Source organism: Heterodontus francisci, chromosome 6 (assembly GCF_036365525.1).
Source record: "Heterodontus francisci isolate sHetFra1 chromosome 6, sHetFra1.hap1, whole genome shotgun sequence".
Lineage (NCBI taxonomy): Eukaryota > Metazoa > Chordata > Chondrichthyes > Heterodontiformes > Heterodontidae > Heterodontus > Heterodontus francisci.
The window spans coordinates 30,402,675-30,422,769 of NC_090376.1; the positions used below are offsets into that span (position 1 = coordinate 30,402,675).

The 20,095-nt window shown below is 42.3% G+C and overlaps 1 protein-coding gene across 7 annotated transcripts in view; it reads left to right on the forward strand.

Annotated features, from left to right (window-relative positions):
* The window catches only part of LOC137371215 (F-box-like/WD repeat-containing protein TBL1X), a 375,589-nt gene that overhangs the window by 287,194 nt on the left and 68,300 nt on the right, over positions 1–20,095 (forward strand). Inside the window, exon 2 of one of the 7 annotated variants that reach the window (XM_068033405.1) lies at positions 6,295–6,477. The exons of the other annotated variants lie outside the window; for them this stretch is intronic. The gene's annotated coding sequence lies outside the window, so the exon portion shown is untranslated. The remainder of the gene's footprint in view (positions 1–6,294; positions 6,478–20,095) is intronic. 7 annotated transcript variants of the gene reach the window in all.

The following is a 20,095-nucleotide window of genomic DNA, read 5'->3' on the forward strand; positions in this document are numbered from 1 at the left end:
CATTTCCTACAATACTCAACTATACACCCTTGTGCATTCACTTAGTGCCTATCTTGTGGCTGTCTGTGCCTGGTCTAGCACTCCTACGCAGTGCTACACCAGTGGCTGCAGCATGGCTGGTGGAAGGCTGCTAACTTTCAGTGGACGAGATTGCAGCTGGCCTTGCAGGGCGTCCTGGAGCAGCTCTCGGCCTAGAAGGCTTTGGACTGCGCCACCTTGGCTCGGGCAGTTGCAGTCTGGGTTGGCTGGCTAAGATGCAACAGTAAGGGCACTGGCGGAGTATCAGTGATGGGAGCATGAATACGTCATCCTGAGAGAGAACAGCAGGTTCATGCTCCATGTTGCCACTGACACTTTCCCGGGAAGGGGCCTCAGAAATCCCTGTAATCTGCAAGAGCACAAATTGCTGGACTACTGTGAGACCCTGAAAACTCCTTTGAACACTGGTATCTGCAGTCAAGATGGCAGCAAACTGAGATTTCATTACAGTCTGAGCATCCACTGTAGCATTCAGATGTTCAGTGGCTTCTGCTTGTGCTCCAACAGAAGCTGTGACATTGATCATCAGACGCTGCATCGTGGACGGGTTCACAAGTTCCCTCGTAGTTTTTTCACATAGCCTTGATCCAAACATGGACAAAAGAGCTTAATTCAAGAGGTGAGGTGAGAATACTGCCCTTGACATCAAGGCAGCATTTGAGTGTGGTGTCAGGGAACCCTAGCAAAATTGAAGTCAGTGGGAATTGGGGGTGAGGGGTAGAATTCTCCATTGGTTGGAGTCATACCAGCGCAAAGGAAGATGTTTATGGTTGTTGGAAGCCAATCATCTCAGCCCCGGGACATCGCTGCAGGAGTTCCTCAGGGTAATGTCCTAGGCCCAACCACCTTCAGTTGCTTCATCAAAGACCACCTTTCCAGCATAAGGTCAGAAGTGGGATGTTTGCTGATGATTGCAGTGTTCAGTACCATTCGCAACTCCTCAGATACTAAGCAGTCCATGTCCATATGCAGCAAGACCTGGACGACATTCAGGCTTGGGCTGATGAGCGGCAAGTAACATTCGTGCCACGCAAGTGTCATGCAATGATGTTCTCCAACAAGAGAGAAACTAACTATCTTCCCTTGACATTCAACAGTATTGCCATCACTGAATCCCCCACTGTCAACATCCTGGGGCTTACCATTGTCCAGAAACTTAACTGGATTAGCCACATAAATACTGTGGCTACAAGAGCAGGTTAGAGGCTGCGAATTCTGCAATGAGTAACTCACCACCTGACTCCCCAAAGCCTGTCTGCCATCTATAAAGCCCGAGTCAGGAATTTGATGGAATACTCTTCACTTGTCTAGATGAGCGCGCCTCCAGCAACACGCAAGAAGCTCAACACCATCCAGCCCACATGATCAGCAGCCCATCCACCACCTGATATGTTCACTTCCTCTACCACCAGTGCACATTGACAGCAGTGTGTACCATCTACAAGATGCACTGCAGCAACTTGCCAAGGTTCCTTCGATGCACCTTCCAAACCTGTGATCTCTATCACCTAGAAGGACAAGGACAGCAGACACATGGGCACAGCACCACTTGTAAGTTCCCCTCCAATCCACGCAGCATCCTGACTTGGAAATATATTGATTTCACTGCCGCTAGATTAAAATCCTGGAGCTCCCTTCTTAACAGCACTGTGGGTGTACCTACACCACATGGACTGCAGCGGCTCAAGAACATGGTTCATCATTGTACTATACTAGTCAGTGTGCTGTTAATATTAAATGAGGATAGTAGACTTTGGGTCAAAGTAACAGGAGTTTATTTACATGGGTCTTATCTCTAACACTGAGCAACATGAGGTTCAGACTCCTGACGTCACATCCTCTGATGATGCTTAAAGTCTGTATACATAATCTACCCAGCAACAGCTTATGCACAATATACTACATCCTCTCTCTCTTTTCTCACCCTCCCCCTTTCCCAGTCTTCTGCACCAATTCATGACAGAAGGGTTCTTGGGAGTGTGGGTAGTTGTATCCTCAATCTCCGACCCATTAGCAACTCACATGCGGCCAACCCGTTCTGGAGTGAAGTTGATCGATAGTTTAATCGTGCCAGCTGAAAATCCTCATTCATATTCAGTAACGTTTTCATGGTTCAAACGCCTCTCTCCGCTTCTCCATTGCCTTAGGCATACCTCAGTGAACTTGTAACATGGGCAACCCCATGTGTTTCTGCGAAATCTTTGAAGGCTTCATTCATGAATTGTGGACCATTATCAAAGATCACTAGATCAGGAAGGAGTGCCATGTGTGGCGAAATTTTCTGATAAGGATTTGATTACAGCTTCAGAACTCTTGTCATGTATTGGTTTGACTTCAACCCATCTGGAATAATAGTCAATGACAATAAGGAAAATCTTCCCTTTACGTTCAAACAGGTCCATTCCAAGGCACTCCCATGGCCTGGACGGAAACAAAGACGACATCAGTGGCCCTCTAGAGTCTTGTCTGGTAGTAGCGCACGTTATACTCCTGCGAATCATGTCTTCGATCTCCTTGGAAACCCCCGGCCACCACACCAAGTTTCTCGCTCTTGCTCTTCTACACTCGGTGATTCCTTGGTGTAGTTTTTCTAGGAGGTCTGACTTTAAAGCCCTTGGAATAACTAGTCTTTCGTCATAGACTAGTAGGTCATCCACAATAATAAAATGGCTTTGTTGCTTATGATACTTTCTTAATCTGGGTTATTAAGCATATATTCTGGCCAACCTTCTTGGCAAAACTGTCTTACTTGTTAGCAGACTTCATCGTCTTTCTGTAGGTTTCTAATTTGGCGTAATCTTTGAGCAGTTGCCAGCAAATCTCTGCTTAGAGTTAAAGCAAAGACTTCTACTTCCTCCAGGAATGAGACATCTCCCACTTCAGGTATAGCAATTGATGCTCTTGATAATGTGTCAGCTGTCATCTGATGTTTCCCTGGGACATATTCAGTGGTTGTGTCATATCTCATTAGACATGGTCACAAGCTCTGTACCCTTGGGGGTAAATTTGCTAACCCCTTTGAATTGAGCAACGTCACTAGTGGTTTGTGGTCAGTTTCAGTCTCGACTTTGAGACCCAGTACGTAGTCCAAAAATTTTTTGCACGCCCATGTTGCTGCCAGTGCTTCCTTTTCAATCACTGCGTACCTTAGTTCTGCCTCTGACAACGAACAAGAGACAAAGTACACAGGCCTGCGTCATCCATCTTTTTGAATCTAGAACAGAACTATACTTAATCCTGTTAACGAAGCGTCTGCTGCAATAATGGTCAGTAGCTCTGGGTCATAATGTGCCAAAACTTCTGATGAAGTTAACGTTTCCTTGATCTTCTGGAAAAAAAATTTTTGGCAGTCTCCCCAGCACCAGGCATTGCTGCTCTTTAGCAGTTGTCATGGAAGCTCGTTAATAGTGGCTGGATTTGGTAGGAATTTCCCTACCTGATTAACCATATCTATGAATCGCTGTAAACCTATTATATTCTTTGGCTCTGGAAAATCCTTTATTGCCTTTGTCTTCTGTGGATCTGTCTAGATGCCAGATCAATCAAATTATTTGGCAAGGCACCTCACTGTCAACTGTGAGAATACACACTTCTCATTTAATGTGAGACCTGCCTCTTGTAATCTGTGTAATATCGCTCTTACCCTTGCATTGTGCTCTTCTGGGTTTGCTTGATGAATGGAAATCTGTTGAAACAGAATATACTAAAGGATGTGATAAAGATAGTTAGCAATTTTGACTCCTCATCAAAAGGCAACTGCCAGAACCTGGTATTTACATCTAATTTGGCGAAAATGGACCTTTTTCCCAATTTGGCATGGCTGTTGTTGACTGATGCCATAGGGTGAATCTCTCTACAGCTTTATTGGGTTGGATAAGGCCCCCACAAATCCTAATGGAACCGTTTGGTTTCCTTAATGTAACCATCTCAGAGCACCACCTAGTGGGTTTAGTCACTGTGGAAATAACTCCTTGGTTTAACATGGCATCAATTTCCTTCTTCACCTTTTCCAGCAGTGAGTGTGGGATGTTTCTTGGTGTGAACAAACATGCCAGTTCTGCCTGAGAGTAATGTGATACTCGGTTTTTAATAAACCTTCAAATAATTTGTAGAATTCCGCTTTAAAATCGCTGAGCTGTTTCTCTTCTCCCTTGATCACTTCCATCCTACATATCAGCTGTAAGGCTAAACAAGCTTTCTTACTGAGTAGTGAACAGACTTGGTTCTTTATAATATATAGGGTTTCCGGAATGGTGTTATTTCTGTGTTGTTTCTTTCTCCTACAACCTTTAATTGATCCCTCCCGGGCAATATAGTTTCTTCTTGGTTTTCCTAAGCCTTTCATTCCTCAGCTATGGTGTTTTGTCAGATAGGACAGAAACTGCTGCTCCTGTATCTAACTTGAAGTTGGTTTTATTTTTCCCTACTCACTTTTCTCTTGCACTTCTGCAAGGAAGGGAATATTGATCGTTTGTTTCTCTTTTATTTAATTTTTTTTTTTTGATAGTCTGCCACGTTTGTTTCCTGCTGAAAGTTACCCCTTCCTGGGCTGGGAAAATTTCCCCACTGGTTCTGCTGTCAGCTACACCTACTGCAATTCAGTGTTGCTGCTGGTAGATGTCTTTTCTGCCTCTCAGCCTTTCTGGTGCCATTATTCACTGTCTTTTCAACTGATTCTTGAATTTTCGAGGTTGAACTCCCCCGATTCCCCCATACTAATAGTTGATTCAATTTTCGGACCTCTGCCTGCTCAACAGAATGGCTTTTTGCATTCACATAGCCTTGTCTGCCAGCGCTTCGTCTATGACCCTGACTACTATTCTGTCCCGAATCAATTCTTCTCGCAAGGTCCCATAGTCGCAATCCTCAGCTTTTATAGAGATCATGAATGAGTGAATCGATACTTTCACCATCTTTTTGAGTGCGCTTGTTGAATTTCGCCCTTTCCACAATAACATTCTTTCTGATTTTAAAGTATCCTTCCATGGCTTTTATTACTTCACCGTATGGGGTTTCCTTTTCATCAATCTCCAGGTTAGTTAATATGTTGTCTGCACTGTCTGCCATGTTGTATAGTAAAATACTGGCCTGTTCCCTGTCTGGTCGTGCTGCTAGACCTGACATCGAATGGTATCTGTTGAATCTTCAAATCCATCTTGGCTACTCCTCGGCCCAATTTGGCCCGCCGCTCACTCAAAGCTCTCCAGTAAGGGTATCAACTTCTCCATGCTTCTCCCTGATGTTTTCGATATTTTCTGTCTTTACCCTACAAAAACTGTTTTTATCGCTGCCATCATGTACTATACTGGTCGGTGTGCTGTTGATATTAAATGAGAATAGTAGACTTTGGGTCATAGTAACAGGATTTTACTTACAGGGGTCTTATCTCCAAGGCATCTGCATTAACACTGAGCAACACGAGGTTCAGATTCGTGACATTATATCTTGCGATAATACTTACGGTCATAGAATTATACATCACAGAAACAGGCGCTTCGGCCCATCACGTCCATAATGGCCATCAAGCACCTATCTATTCTAATCCCATTTTCTAGCACTTGGCCCGTAGCCTTGGATGCTATGGCGTTTCAAGTGCTATAATTATAATATACCCAGCAGCAGCTTATGTGCAATCATCTCGGCGCAGTGGTTGGCACCGCAGCCTCACAGCTCCAGGGACCCGGGTTCGATTCTGGGTACTGCGGAGTTTGCAAGTTCTCCCTGTGACCGCGTGGGTTTTCGCCGGGTGCTCCGGTTTCCTCCCACAGCCAAAGACTTGCAGGTGATAGGTAAATTGGCCATTGTAAATTGCCCCTAGTGTAGGTAGGTGGTAGGGAATATGGGATTACTGTAGGGTTAGTATAAATGGGTGGTTGATGGTCGACACAGACTCGGGCCGAAGGGCCTGTTTCAGTGCTGTATCCCAAAAATAAAAATAAAAAAAAAATTTTTAAATCGAAAAAAAATCACTACCTCAAGGGCAATTAGGGATGGGCAATAAATGCTGCTTTGTCAGTTTTTTTATTCTTTCATGGGATGTAGGTGTTACTGGCTAAGCCAGCATTTATTGCCCATCCCTAATTGCCCGTGAGAAGATGTTGGTGAGCTGCCATCTTGAATCCCTGTAGTCTATCTGGTGCAGTTACACCCACAGTGCAGCAACAGCGAAGGAACGGCAATATATTTCCAAGTCAGGATGGTGTGTGACTTGCAGGTGGTGGTGTTCCCATGTGTCTGCTGTCCTTGTCCTTCTAGGTGGAAGAGATCGCAGGTTTGGAAGGCTCTGTCGAAGGCGTGGTGAGGGACATTGCTGCCACTGTGCATCGGTGGTGGAGGAAGTGAATATTTAAGGTGCTGAATGGAACACTGATCAAGCGGGCTCCTTTGTCTTGGATGGTGTCGAGCTTTCTGAGTGTTGTTGAAGGCGCACTCATCCAGGCAAGTGGAGAGTATTCCATCAGAATCCTGACTTGGGCCTTTTAGATGGTGGACAGGCTTTGGGGAATCAGGAGGTGGGCTACCCGCTGCATAATTCCTGTCTCTGCCCTGCTCTTGTAGCCACAGTATTTACCTGGCTGCTCCAGTTCAGTTTCTGGTTAATGGTAACCGACAGGATGTTGATACTGGAGGATCCAGTTGATAGTGGAGGATTCAGTGATGGTACTGCTATTAAATGTCATGGGGAGATTGTTAAATTCTCTCTTATTGGAGATTGTCATTGCCTTGCACTTGTGTGGCACGAATGTTATTTGTCACTCATCAGTCCAAGCCCGAATGTTGTCCAGGTTTGCTGCATGTGGACACGGACTACTTCAGTATCTGAGGAGTTGCAAATGGTACTGAATATTGTGCAATCATCAGTAAACACCCCCATGTCTGTCCTTATGATGGAGGGAAGGTCATTGATGAAGCAGCTGAAGATGGTTGGGCTTAGGACACTACCCTGAGGAACTCCTGCAATAGTGTCCTGGGGCTGAGATGATTTGGCCCCCAACAACCACAGTCATCTTCCATTATGCTGTGATGAGGTCAGGAGCTAAGTGACCCTGGCAGAACCCTGACACTCACATCCCAACAACAAATTTTTAAAAAAGTTGACCACCACAGCGGAAAGGATGGGCTCCGGGCTCTGTGCAAAATGCCAAGTTGGAGCTGGACCCCTCCATGCTCCTTGACATTTCCAGGCCTGCCAAGGCACTAGGCATTTCTGTGTGCAGACCCATCAGCCTTTTTCTATATGCTGCCCCATCAAAGTCCTCATCTGAGTCCTTTACAGCAGGACTCATGTGCAACCACACCCTTCAGGGATTTGGCATCCATACTGTCATCTTCCCCAGTCTGGCTGCAGCCCACTCATGCCAGTTGACTCACCATGTGTAGCCTCTAAGCTGTCCTCTAAAGTTCATGCAGTGCCAGCATCTGAGCTGGTGGCTACAAGTATGAGATCAAGTGACGATGTTTCTTCTTCGTCAGTCTCTTGCTCCTCGAGGTCTTCAGCCTCCTGCACCACTACCTGACTAGGCAGCTATTCTTGGGTAACTGAAAACATATAGGGTTGTGGGGGAAAGCAAGCGATGCATGGTTACACCATCTGGAGCTTGTAAATGAGAAGAGTTTGGTGTATGGCGGGGGGCAGGGAGGGAATGGAGTGTCTGAAGGTGGATTAGGTGGGAGCATACAGTCATCCTCAATGGTTTAAGCCCTACCTTTGGCCACGGTTTTAGTCGTTGCTGCACTAATGATTTCCAGCACCACATCGGGGTGAGGGCATGCAGCCATCTCTATCCCCTGCCAGTTAGGTGCTACTGTCTCTGATTGTAGGCCACCTTGTTCTGTGAAGAGAGGAACAGTGACTTAGGTGCAATGTGTTTGCATGATGTGCCTGTCACGTTTGAATAGCTGCCAGTGGATGCAAGCTGTGAAATGTGTGCGACTTGCAGCAGTGCTAAGTGTGTGAGGGTGAGGTGAGGCTGTGAGTGTGAGGCATGAATCTGGATTGATGGAGATTGTTAGTCAATGAGTGAAGGGGGTGTGGTGAATGGAGTATTGTGAGAGACTAGTGGTGCAGTTGATAGGATATGACATGAAGATGCATTCACTGACCTTGACCACTCCTGCAAGGTCCTTTAATTTTTTGCGGTACTGCATCCAGGTTGTCGGGGCTACACTGCTGACATTAACTGCGATGGCTACCTGCTCCCATTGCATATTTAGTCGCTGCCTGGAAGGCTGCCTGGTCCCCTGAAGTCTCCTCCTGCACTAAAGCCTCCAGTGCAGCATCAGAGACACTTGGGGCCTGTTGTGCCATTTTTCAAGGTTCTTCCTGGGCTCCAGCTCCTCTTTCATAACTTCTAGCTCCTGCTACAGCCAAAATGCACCTTGCCTTGAAAAGGTGCCGGCTGGCTTTAAGTAATGTGAGCTAGCTTTAAGCAGTAACTAGCCTCGCATGAACTTAGTCCCCCTGCCGAGGCGTGCAGCTACTCAACAGTGCTTTCAGCACCGAGCCACAATCATTAAAATTAACAGCAGCAAGAAGTTTCCAAGCTGCCTGCATTACTTCAAACAGGCACAGGTTAATCACACATCATGGTTCCTGCACCTGATTTTGGGGCTATCCAATTTTGCACCCTTTAAATGGTACATTGTTATGAAAATAATTTGTGGAACCAGGCAAAGTAACCAATAGCTTTCTGACAAAGAGCTGTATTTTTGTCTAGTTTTGGATTGATAACATTCCCTTTTAATCAAGCCACAATACATAAAAAATTTAAAAGCCACCTGCAGTTAATTTTATCTCCCTACCCGAGATTGATAAAAATATTGCTGTCTGTGAGCTATCTCTAAGATTACAGGTTTGAGACATACTAAGCCACATAATGCAAAAGTAAACAGTGCTGTGTGATTGCTTCAAGTTATGGATTTGAATTTAGTTGTCAGTTATTTAGATCCATGGAGCCCCGACAAATGTTTTATTTAAGCAAGTTGAATTATTGAAATCAGAGAATTGTTTGGAACCTTCAAGAGTTACTCAGGCCAGTGTAGCTCCCACAGTAGTACAACAAAATCTAAGAAATGAATCATTGTGTGTATAAAATTGAAGTATTTAATAGAAAGATTAGGAACATTTGTTAATTTTCTTTCACGAGACACTAAAATATTTACAGTTGAAATTGCCCTATTATTTATTTGCTTGTTCATCTATTGCAAAATAAATTGCTTCATTGTTAAAAGTTTAAAAGTTCTGTCACTTATTGGAGGTAGAAGAAGCTTCCAGTTGAGATACAAGATAGATCCACTAAATAAATTAATTCTCAAAACTGTTTCTGTTCATTCTCCTGGACAAGCTCATACAAACTTAACTCGATAGCAGGGATAACTGAGACTCATCAATGAGTAATCTAAAAACAGAGAATCCCAATTATCCAGAGTAAGAGAGGCAAAAACGTCTCATTTTGAGTAAATAACCAATAAAAACACCACTGAGTCAGTTTAAGTTTAGGTTAAGTGAATTAGTGAACTCTATATAGGGCAAACTTGATGAATTTATATTACTAGTGCGGAACTTTTTATATACGTTTGTTCTCGGAATGCAGCTGATGCTGGCAAGACCATATTTATTGCCCAGCCTCAGTTTCTCTAAGGATATTAAGAGTCAACTGTGTAGTTTGGGACTAGTCACGTAGGCCAGAGCAGGTAGGTTCCCTTCCCTGAACAACATCAGTGAACCAGTTGAACTTTTATGACGAGCTTACATACTTTTTGATCTGAGGCAAGTCCACAAGTCACCAGATTTAATGCATTCTATTTCCCAATTTGCCATGGTGCTGTTTGAGCTCTCAATCTCTGGATTGCTAGTCCATCACCATAACCACTAGGCTACCCGACAATTTGTATCCTTTACATGGTGGGAATGCATATTGGTAATTCGGCCAGAGCGTTCATTGGGCTCCTCGTGATTTTACATCTATTAAAATTATGCTGATTGTTATGAAATAATTTATTTTTTAATTTAGATGTAATTGGTTACCAACTATGAGGAAAGGATTTCCAATATTTAGATCCAATGAAACATAAATTCTCATGAGTGAGAAGATCTACATATTGGACAGGAGATTATATCAGTCAGCAATAAATTATTTTGTACAAAAGCAAAACACTAAAGGTGCTGGAAATCTGAAATAAGTAACAAAAAATTCTGGAAATACTCAGCAGGTCTGGCCTATCTGTGGAGAGAAAAGCAAAGTTAACATTTCAGGTGGATTATCTTTCATCAGAACTGGAAAAATTCAGAATTGTTTAATTAATTATTTTGTGCGGTCTGTAGAGCATTGTGTCAAGAGTTTCAAACAAGAGGCCATCACTAAGATTTGTGTGCTTCTTGCTACAAATTTGAATTAATTTCCATCAACCTGCTTGGGAGCATCTGAGCAATTAACAGTAGAGCTGCCTTAAATATGTTAAGCACAGTAGGAATTCCTCTTCTGCACTTGCCAGTCCATGGTTTTCTACCCATTTATTTAATAGAGTGAAAATCATAGACTGACGAAAGCGGAAGCAGAATTTCTACCCCAAGATTTTTCCAAATTTCTGATATTGGACAAAGCACAATGTAACAGTTTCTGTAGCTGCTAATCAAAATATGTAATGTTATTAACACAGGAAGGAAAGAAAGCCAGCAGGTAACAACATTAATAGTTTTCAGCACTCAAGATTTCCTCAATTGCAGGATGTTGTGAAGTGTTTGCCTATCTATGTATGGGAGCCCTATATTATTGGGAAGGAATTCCGTCCCCCAATATGCAAGTTGTTTGTGATGCACAGAATATCAGGTTCCACAGTGAAAGATATCTGGATCGGCACATGTTTCATTCATCTTTTTAAAATTTTTATCTCCCAGCAATGTTCCTTATAGTCTTTATAGTATTTACAGCACAGAAACCGGTTATTCAGCCCAACAGGTCCATGCCAGTGTTTATGCCCTACTCGAGCCTTCTCCCACCCTTCCTCTAACCCCATCAACTTATCTCTCTCTTCCTTTCTCCCTTGTGTTTATCTATCAGTGGCTTGTCTGCCATTAATATTTTGCAGTCTAATCACATATAGTCTAGCTCTAAACTATTCCTGGTTCACTGGACATGGACATGACAGGTTATTCCAAATGTACATTTTAACATTTTTTTTCATGTTTGCTAGCTTAGCTGCTTATAACTGCACAGTTTGACTTCACCAATATATTTGAATAAATAGTGGTGATCTCCTGCATCTCCAAATAAATTATTTACCCAGTGTTTTTGAAATTTGCAGTCTTTTCGTCATTAGACAAAATCACTTAGCGAATGCTTCAATACAAAATGGTCTTTGACAATTATGCAACGAATGAAAACAATGGTTGTCTCAAGAATTTATAAATGGCGTCAGTCCACTTTAAAAGGGAAATGAATGTAGGAAATACGCTGTCACTAGAAAGGCCCTTTCTCGTGTCCTACAATGTGTATTTCCCGAAGGCATTTGATAAGGTGCCACATCAAAGGTTAATGCAGAAAATAAACGCTCATGGTGTTGGAGGTAACGTTTTGATATGGATTGAAGATTGGCTACCTAACAGGAAACAGAGAATAGGCATAATTTTCTGGTTGGCAAGATGTAACGAATGGTGTACCACAGGATTCAGTGCTGGGGCCTCAATTTTTTACAATTTCTGTGAATGACGAGGATGAAGGGACCAAAGGTATGGTTGCTAAATTTGCTGATGACACAAAGATAGGTAGGAAAGTAAGTTGTGAAGAGGACATAAGGAGGCTACAAAGGGATATAGATAAGTTAAGTGAGTGGGTAAAGATCTGGCAAATGGAGTATGATGTGGAAAAATGTGAAAATGAGATGCAGAGGGATCTGGATGTCCTCGTCATGAATTGCAAATGGTTAGTATGCAAGGTACAGCAAGTAATTAGGAAAGCTAATAGAATGTTATTGTTTATTGTGAGGGGAATTGAATACAAAAGTAGGGAGGTTATGCTACAATTATACAGGGCATTGGTGAAACAACATCTGGAGTATTGTGTGCAGTATTGATCTCCTTATTTAAGGAAGGATGTAAATGTATTGGAAGCAGTTCAGAGAAGGTTTACTAAACTAATACCTGGAATGGGCGAATTGTCTTACGAGGAAAGGTGTGACAGGCTAGGCTTGTATCCGCTGGAGTTTAGAAGAGTAAGAGGCGACTTGTTTAAAACATATAAGATCCTGAGGGGTCTTGACAGGGTGAATGTGGAAAGGATGTTCCTCTTGTGGAAGAATCTAGAACTAGGGGTCACTGTTTATAAATAAGGGGTCGCCCATTTAAGACCGATGAGGAGAAATGTTTTCTCAGAGGTTCGTGAGTCTTTGGAACACTCTTCCTCAAAAGGCAGTGGAAGCAGAGTCTTTGAATATTTTAAGGCAGAGGTAGATAGTTTCTTGATAAGCAAGGGGGTGAAAGGTTATCGGGGTAGGTGGGAATGTGGAGTTGAGGTTACAATCAGATGAGCCATGATTTGGCAGAGCAGGCTCAAGGGGCCGAGTGGCCTACTCCTGCTCCTAATTCGTATTTGAACAGACCATTATTTTAAAATAGTTGGTTTAGGGCTCAGCAGTAAAACCTAGCGTGCTAACATTTTCATCATGTGAGCAAAAAAAATTCTGCATGTATAAAATCAAACAAATCTCACCCTGTTTAATAAGTAGATCTGCCAACATCAAATAGTGATTTGATGCAAAAATCCATTGCAATGCAATCGTATAAAACCACAGCAAAGTATTATTTTCGTCATTTGTGTGTGGGGATTTCTGTAGCATGTGTAAATTGTTTTTCATGGATGCTTGTTGGTGAATTTCCATCCCAGTGACCTGAATTTGTAGATCAGTATAAATCAGAAGGCCTGATCATTACATATACACTACAAAGAATTAAGAGGACTACTATTTATATAAAGCTTGGCATACATCTCTGTGTGTTTTAGCTTGTGCTAAAGAGTAGTATGGCTGGGTTTAAACTTTAAATGAGAATACTGAAGTTCAGTTCGCTAAAATAATTTTGTAACATCAAACAAAATTAAACAAGAACCAACTAATTCTCACTAAAATGGTGTCAAAACTTCACTAAAGGATATGCATTTACCCTTCAGTCTTTTATTGTGTACATTGCGACGGTAACTTTAATTACCACTGCAGGAAAATTGTACATAAGTTGGCTAGTCCCAACCATTGGAGTTCTTTTTGGAACTTGAAACAGTGCTAAGCACCTAGCAAAGTGAAACTTTCCAAAGAGTTTTGCATGGTTTGGCCAATTTACCTGTCAGCATTTTGCCCAATTTAATGTCGTCATCCCAAACCTTCAGCTGTTTGAATAATTTTCCACTTTACATTGTATCAAAGAGTCTGGAATGTGCCTTTTTTAATTAAAATTTTCCTTTCTCAAAGTAGTTGCCCATGCTGCAGTATGGTCCTGTAAGTACTGACTACTCTCACCAAGAGTCCGTTCCTCATGTGTGATTCTAGATACGCCATATCATCACACTATTTTGACTGTGGCGACATAACAACTAAGGGCACTTTTGCCCTCAGCTGATGTCTTCATACTCACCACCTAGCAGAGTTATTAGACAGTGACCAGGACTTGTAGGTGATTTTTTCTCTCCCCATTTTCCCATTCATAAAATTTAGCAATTTAAAAATACAAAGTTTTTTCTGTTGCAACAGGTTTAGATTTTGTTCTATTTCATGATAAAAATATGCCATTATTAAGAATCTAGTCAGAATAGCTTGCTGAATACAATGGGAAAAAAAGATAGACAGACAGTTGATCATGCAAAGCCAAGCTGGAAATCTAAGTCAGAAAATGCTGGAGCCATCCAGGCCAGTCAGCACCTGGAAAGAACAGATGAGTTAACATTTTGGGTATGGACTCCTCATCAAAATTGGAGACTATTAGAACAGAATGGAACTGAACAGAGGGAAGAAGCTGGGAACAACACCTGAGAAAAGAAATAGAATTACAGTGTCTGTAAAGTGCTGAAATAACAAGTGATATTAGCAGACGACAATACAAAGCATAGTAAGAGAAATTGAAGAAGTTCAATGTATTTATGAGGCAGAGTGGAAGTATGAATAGCTGAAGGAAGTTGGAGGATAAGACAGAAATGGCAGCTCAAAAACTTGCAAAGTGGAGCAGGTTCCAGCAGTATGATTGTAAATAAAAGTCACTATCTAGGACGTATAAGATAACCATTTAATTGGATGCTGTTAGATGATCCACATAAACCCTGACTAATGGCGAGACACTATAGCAAGCTTCAGTAAATAAAGATAGATGTGCCTTTGATATTTCTGATGGTGCCTTATATAATGATCTGAAATCCGGCTGCCAAAACTTAGCAATTTTTACATGTTGCGCAATCTGGATATAAGGTGTATTGTATGTTCATAGATCAAAGAATAGTCACTGTCAAATACAGGGTAATGAAAAGGGGTTACAACTGACTGCACCAGGGTTGATATCCCAGAAATATCAGGCATTATCTGATTGAGATAAAAACAGAAAGTGCTGGAAATACTCAGGTCTGGCAGCATCTGTGGGGAGAGAAACAGAGTTAACGTTTCAGGTCTATGACCTTTCATCAGAACAGATTTATTTTCTGATTGTTATTATGAATGTTGTTTGTCTGTTTCTATCTAGTTACCTATTTTACTATAATAAAAATGATGCACTGGATCCAGATTTCCGGTTTGCTAGAGTGCGTCATAAGGCAAATTTCTTTCCCATTATATATAAATGGTCTGAATTTGGGAATAGAGGGAAACATGTCCGCATTTACAAATAATATTACTAAGCTAAGAAATAGAACAAATTGCAAAGAAAAGATTGGGAAATTGCAGAAGCACATTGATTAGAAGAGTGGAATGGTGGCCAATGCAGTTTAATAAAAAAAAAGTGTGCTTTTGGACGTAATGTTTCACAGAAGAGAGGACGATCTAAGTAGTAAAGCACTAGGTGGTAGACGAACTAAGTGATTTAGGGTCCAGGTACTTGACATTAAAAGCGAGCTAAGGATCCAAAAAGCAATTGTAACAAAGTTAATGGGATACCGGGCTTTATCAGATAAGGTGCAGAATGTAAAAGCAAAAATCTGCTATGTGGAGCTCTAGGGTGGATTTTAATTTTTGGGCAGCCAGACGACTGTTCTTCAGTGAAGACATTACTCAGTCCTCAGTTAAGTGGAACCGGCGAAATGGCCTGGTCCTGAATCTAGTGAGCTATGTTGAGCAGTTCAGAATAGGTCCTGAGGGAGGTCAAAATTACGGAGGGGAGCACAGAGCCCAAGGTGGCATTGGCCCAGATTATTTTAGAGGGGCCCAAAGCAGCACTCCTACTTCTCCTGGACTGTCAAAAATGATTTACAACTTATATTTTCTGGGTCTTTTTGCACAGAGCACTCTGCATAGAGACTTACATATTAAAAGGGACCTACCACCTGAAAGAGAGCAGCAAATCAGAGACATAAGTTGGATCTTATGGTATAAGCGGTATAGTCCAGAGCAGAAGTGTCTTCTTGATGTTGAGAGTAGTCCAGGAATTTGAAGCCAAGTTTGAAAGAAGATTTAGATTTTTCCAGATCTTTTCCACGGCTCACAGATCAAAAAAAAAGCAGATTATAGATGGAAGCAGAGTCTTACATTTTTTCCGGTGTGATCCTATGCAGAAATGTGATCTTGATGTCCAGTGAAGCCAGGAATTTGAAATCAGGTTTGAGAGAAAATCCACATCCAGGTTTTATCCAGAGCTCTCACAGTAAGGTCAGGGGATGGGGTTTGAACCATCAGACAGAGGTTGTTTAAACTAACAGTTAACTTGAAATTTGGGCTAAAATGCACCCAATGTTAGAATTAGGGGAACTTAAACAGCAGAAGGGTCTTGAGCAGCTCGAGCACGGAATGTCCCATGTGTTGCCACACCTTTATGACCTTCTACTTCTCTGCTGGAAAGTAGGCTCTATTCCACAGGAAATGCATGATGCCAAAATCATCAGACTGTACAAAAGTAAAGGCAACAGAGGCGACTTCAACAATTATAGGAGCATCTCACTCCTTCGCGTCACAGGGAAGGCCTTTCCTAGGGTCATACTTAAAATTTGCAGACTGAGTGTACCTGGAAGCACAGTGAGGTTTCCGTGCTGGCAGGTCTACTATGGATATGATCTTCCCCATACGCCAGCTACAAGAGAAGTGTAAGGAACAGAGTATACCCCTTTACCTTACTTTCATAGATCTCACTAAGGCATTCAACACCATCAGCAGAGCAGGGCTCTAAAAGATTTTGTGAAAAATTGGCTGTCCACCGAAGCTCCTCCGTCTCATCCGCTTCTTTCATGACAACATGCACTGCACAGTTTGGTGGCTCCACTTCTGACAGAAACAGCAACTCACAAAGCTACTTGGCAGCTTCACGTGCAGCACTTGTGGCAGAACCTGCCTCTCAAGGATTGGCCTTCACAGCCGTCAGCAAAGGTGCACCAAGAGAAGACACCCCACCTAAATGGATTGTTTGCTGCGTGTCCATCATCTTTCTTAGATGGAAGGATGCCAACCAACCACCTGAAACAAACAGATGCATCAGCTGCCCAATGGTACACCCCCTTAAAAATGGCGATTGCTGGAGCATTGATATTAATGGGGCAGTAAATCTACTGACCCTATTTTGAAACCCCAATTCCCAGTGACAGGGTCAATTGCATGGCAAAAGAAAATTCATCAATGGTGCCTGCCTAAACTATCACAAACGGCAGAGAGGAAGCCAACAAGACCAGAAGTAAGATCTTGCTGAAGAAGGGTCAAAGGAGGCTTGTGTGGTGCATAAATGCATAGACCTGTTGGCTGAATGGCGTGTTTCTGTGCAGAAAATGCTTTCTAAGAAGGTAACTGAGCACACATACAAAGTTTCCCAGTGACATTAAACAATGCAATTGGAAAACAGATAATGTGCTTTGCTATTCACAGCTACATAATGGCACATTTCCATCTTGAATGACCCTACTCTAATATATTGTAAATCTGTGTGAGTATATTGCCATATATTTGAATATTTAACGTTAGAAATTAGCAAAATATTTTTCAAATGTTCTGTGGCAATAAGTGTATGAGGAAGTTCAAAAATGCAAGATTATAACTTTCACCTCCAGTAAGCTAAACATTACCACAGTAATTCCCCCCACACCCGTTTATTATTATGCTTAACTTTGTAGAGGTGTGAAAATCTTGATCTGCAGCTATTAATTACTGTATATGCTATGGGAAGTATTATATGGAACTTGCATTTGTATAAACCTGGTCTATACTGTTAATTTAAACCATTTACTATAGAATTATATTTTTGTAGACATAATGAGTATTAGAGGTGAAGACAATTTGCAGCAAATGAAAATAACATTTTGTCAAAAAAAATGGGACATGAATTTCCATTGGATTTGTCCTGCTCATCCTCCATAAACTCTGAAGAGCTGTGGAAACCCTGGAAAAATGGCATGTATGCCAGTTGTCCACTGTTTCCATGACTGTTCTGCCAAAGTTACCATAGAGTGGAAGAACTCTATAATTTTAACCAATTTGGTTTGAAGCTGCAATGCCCCCATTTTACCATGCAGCTTTCAACTAAACTATTAAGCAGTGCTGTTTAACAAAACAGGTATTACAGCTTGACTTTGGGTTGCCTACGAAAGCATCTGCTGTTTACAGTTTGTGTCAACATATATCTTGTATCATCATTTCCAAATTGTATGCCAAATCATCATAATTTAGAAACCATGCATTTCTTTTATATTGCTGACCTATGACAGAAATGTAAATGTATTTTAATGCTAAATGTAATATTTTGCATAAAATTTTGACTGTAAAACTAACTTTTGAGAAGGTATTGCACTATTAATTGTGCATACTGTAGATGTTTGTAGAAGTAATTTTCTTGAAATTTTCATACATTTGAAAATCACAAGTGAGAAATAACAACAATTCACATTTACCTACTATTAATGCTACAGAACATCTAAAGGATCTTAAGGCTAAGTTGGAGGGGGTCAGAGCTGGGTAGCAGACAGGTGACGAGTTAGGAAAGTAGCTGGTTTGCCCAAGGAGAGTCGCTTTAAAAGGGTTCTTTGAAGGTGGGGAGAGATGTGCCAAGCCAGAGAGAATCCCACAATATCTGAAGGCTAAAAGGGCAATGGTAGAAGGCAAGGAGGTGCACATTTGAGCAATGTTAGAAGAGTGGAAGGTGTGAACTGGGATTTAGGACTAAAGACGATTGTAACAGTAGGGAGGACTGAGTGGTTGGAGTGATTGTATATAAGGATGGTAATTTTGAAGGCAGTACACTGATGAATAGAAAGGCAGTGGAAGTTGGCAAGGGCAGAGTGATAGATGTGCAGGAATTTTTGAGATAGGATGCTAGCAGCAGTGTTTTTGATGAATTGAAGTTTGCGTGGTAAAGCTTCAGAGGCTTGGAAGGTATTGTATAAATTGAGGCTATGGTGAGAAATTGGTAGTGGGGTTAAAGGAAGGAAAGGAGATAGACAACATTGCAAAGGTAGAAATAGGCAGTTTTAGTAAGGTACAGAAAACAGGATTTTTAAAAATTCATTCATGGTATGTGGGCATTGCTGTCTAGGCCAGCATTTATTGCCCATCCCTAATTGCCCTTGAGAAGGTGGTGGGGTGAGCTTCCTCCTTGAACTGCTGCAGTCCGTGTGGGGTAGGTATGCCCACAGTGCTGTTAGGAAGAGTGTTTCAGGATTTTGACCCAGCGTCAGTGAAGGAACGGCGATATAGTTCCAAGTCAGAATGGTGTGTGGCTTGGAGGAGAACTTGCAGGTGATGGTGTTCCCATGCGTCTGCTGTCCTTGTCCTTCTAGGTGTTCGAGGTCGTGGGTTTGGAAGGTGTTTTCTAAGGAGCTTTGGTGCGTTGCCGCACTGCATCTTGTAGTGGTACACAGTGCTGCCACTGTGCATCAGTGGTGGAGTGAGTGAATGTTTGTGGATAGAGTGCCAATCAAGCGGGCTGCTTTGTCGTGGATGGTGTCGAGTTTCTTGAGTGTTAGAGCTGCACTCATCCAGGCAAGTGGGGAGTATTTCATCACACTCCTGACTTGTGCCTTGTAGATGGTGGGCAGGCTTTTGGGAGTCAGGAGGTGAGTTACTTGCCATAGGATTCCTGGCCTCTGACCTGCTCTTATAGCCACTGTATTTATATGGCTATTCCAGTTCAGTTTCTGGTCAATGGTAGCCCCCAGGATGTTGATAGTGGGGGATTCAGCGATTGTAATGTCTTTGAATGTCAAGGAGAAATGGTTGGATTCTCTCTTGTTGGAGATGGTCATTGTCTGGCACTTGTCTGGTGCGAATGTTACTTGCCACTTATCAATCCAAGCCTGGATATTGCCCAGGTTTTGCTGCATTTCTACACGGACAGCTTTAGTATCTGAGGAGTCGCAAATGGTGCTGAACATTGTGCAATCATCAGCGAACATCCCCACTTCTGTCCTTATGATTGAAGGAAGGTCATTGATGAAGCAGCTGAAGATGGTCGGGCCTAGGACACTACCCTGAGGAACTTCCGCAGTGATGTCCTGGAGTTGAGATGATTGACCTCCAACAACCACAACCATCTTCCTTTGTGCTAGGTATGATTCCAAACAGCAGAGAGTTTTCCCCTGATTCCCATTGACTCCAGTTTTGCTAGGACTCCTTGATGGAACCCAAACTGAGCGTTGCTAAGCAAGTGCCGCTTGATAGCACTATTGGTGACACCTTCCATCACTTTACTGATGATTGACAGTAGACTGATGGGGCAGTAATTGGCCAGGTTGGACTTGTCCAGCTTTTTATGTAGAGGACATACATGGGCAATTTTCCACATAGCCGGGTAGATGCCAGTGTTGTAGTTATACTGGAACAGCTTGGCTAGGGGCATGGCAAGTTCTGGAGCACAGGTCTTCAGTACTATTGCCGGAATGTTGTCAGGGCCCATAGCCTT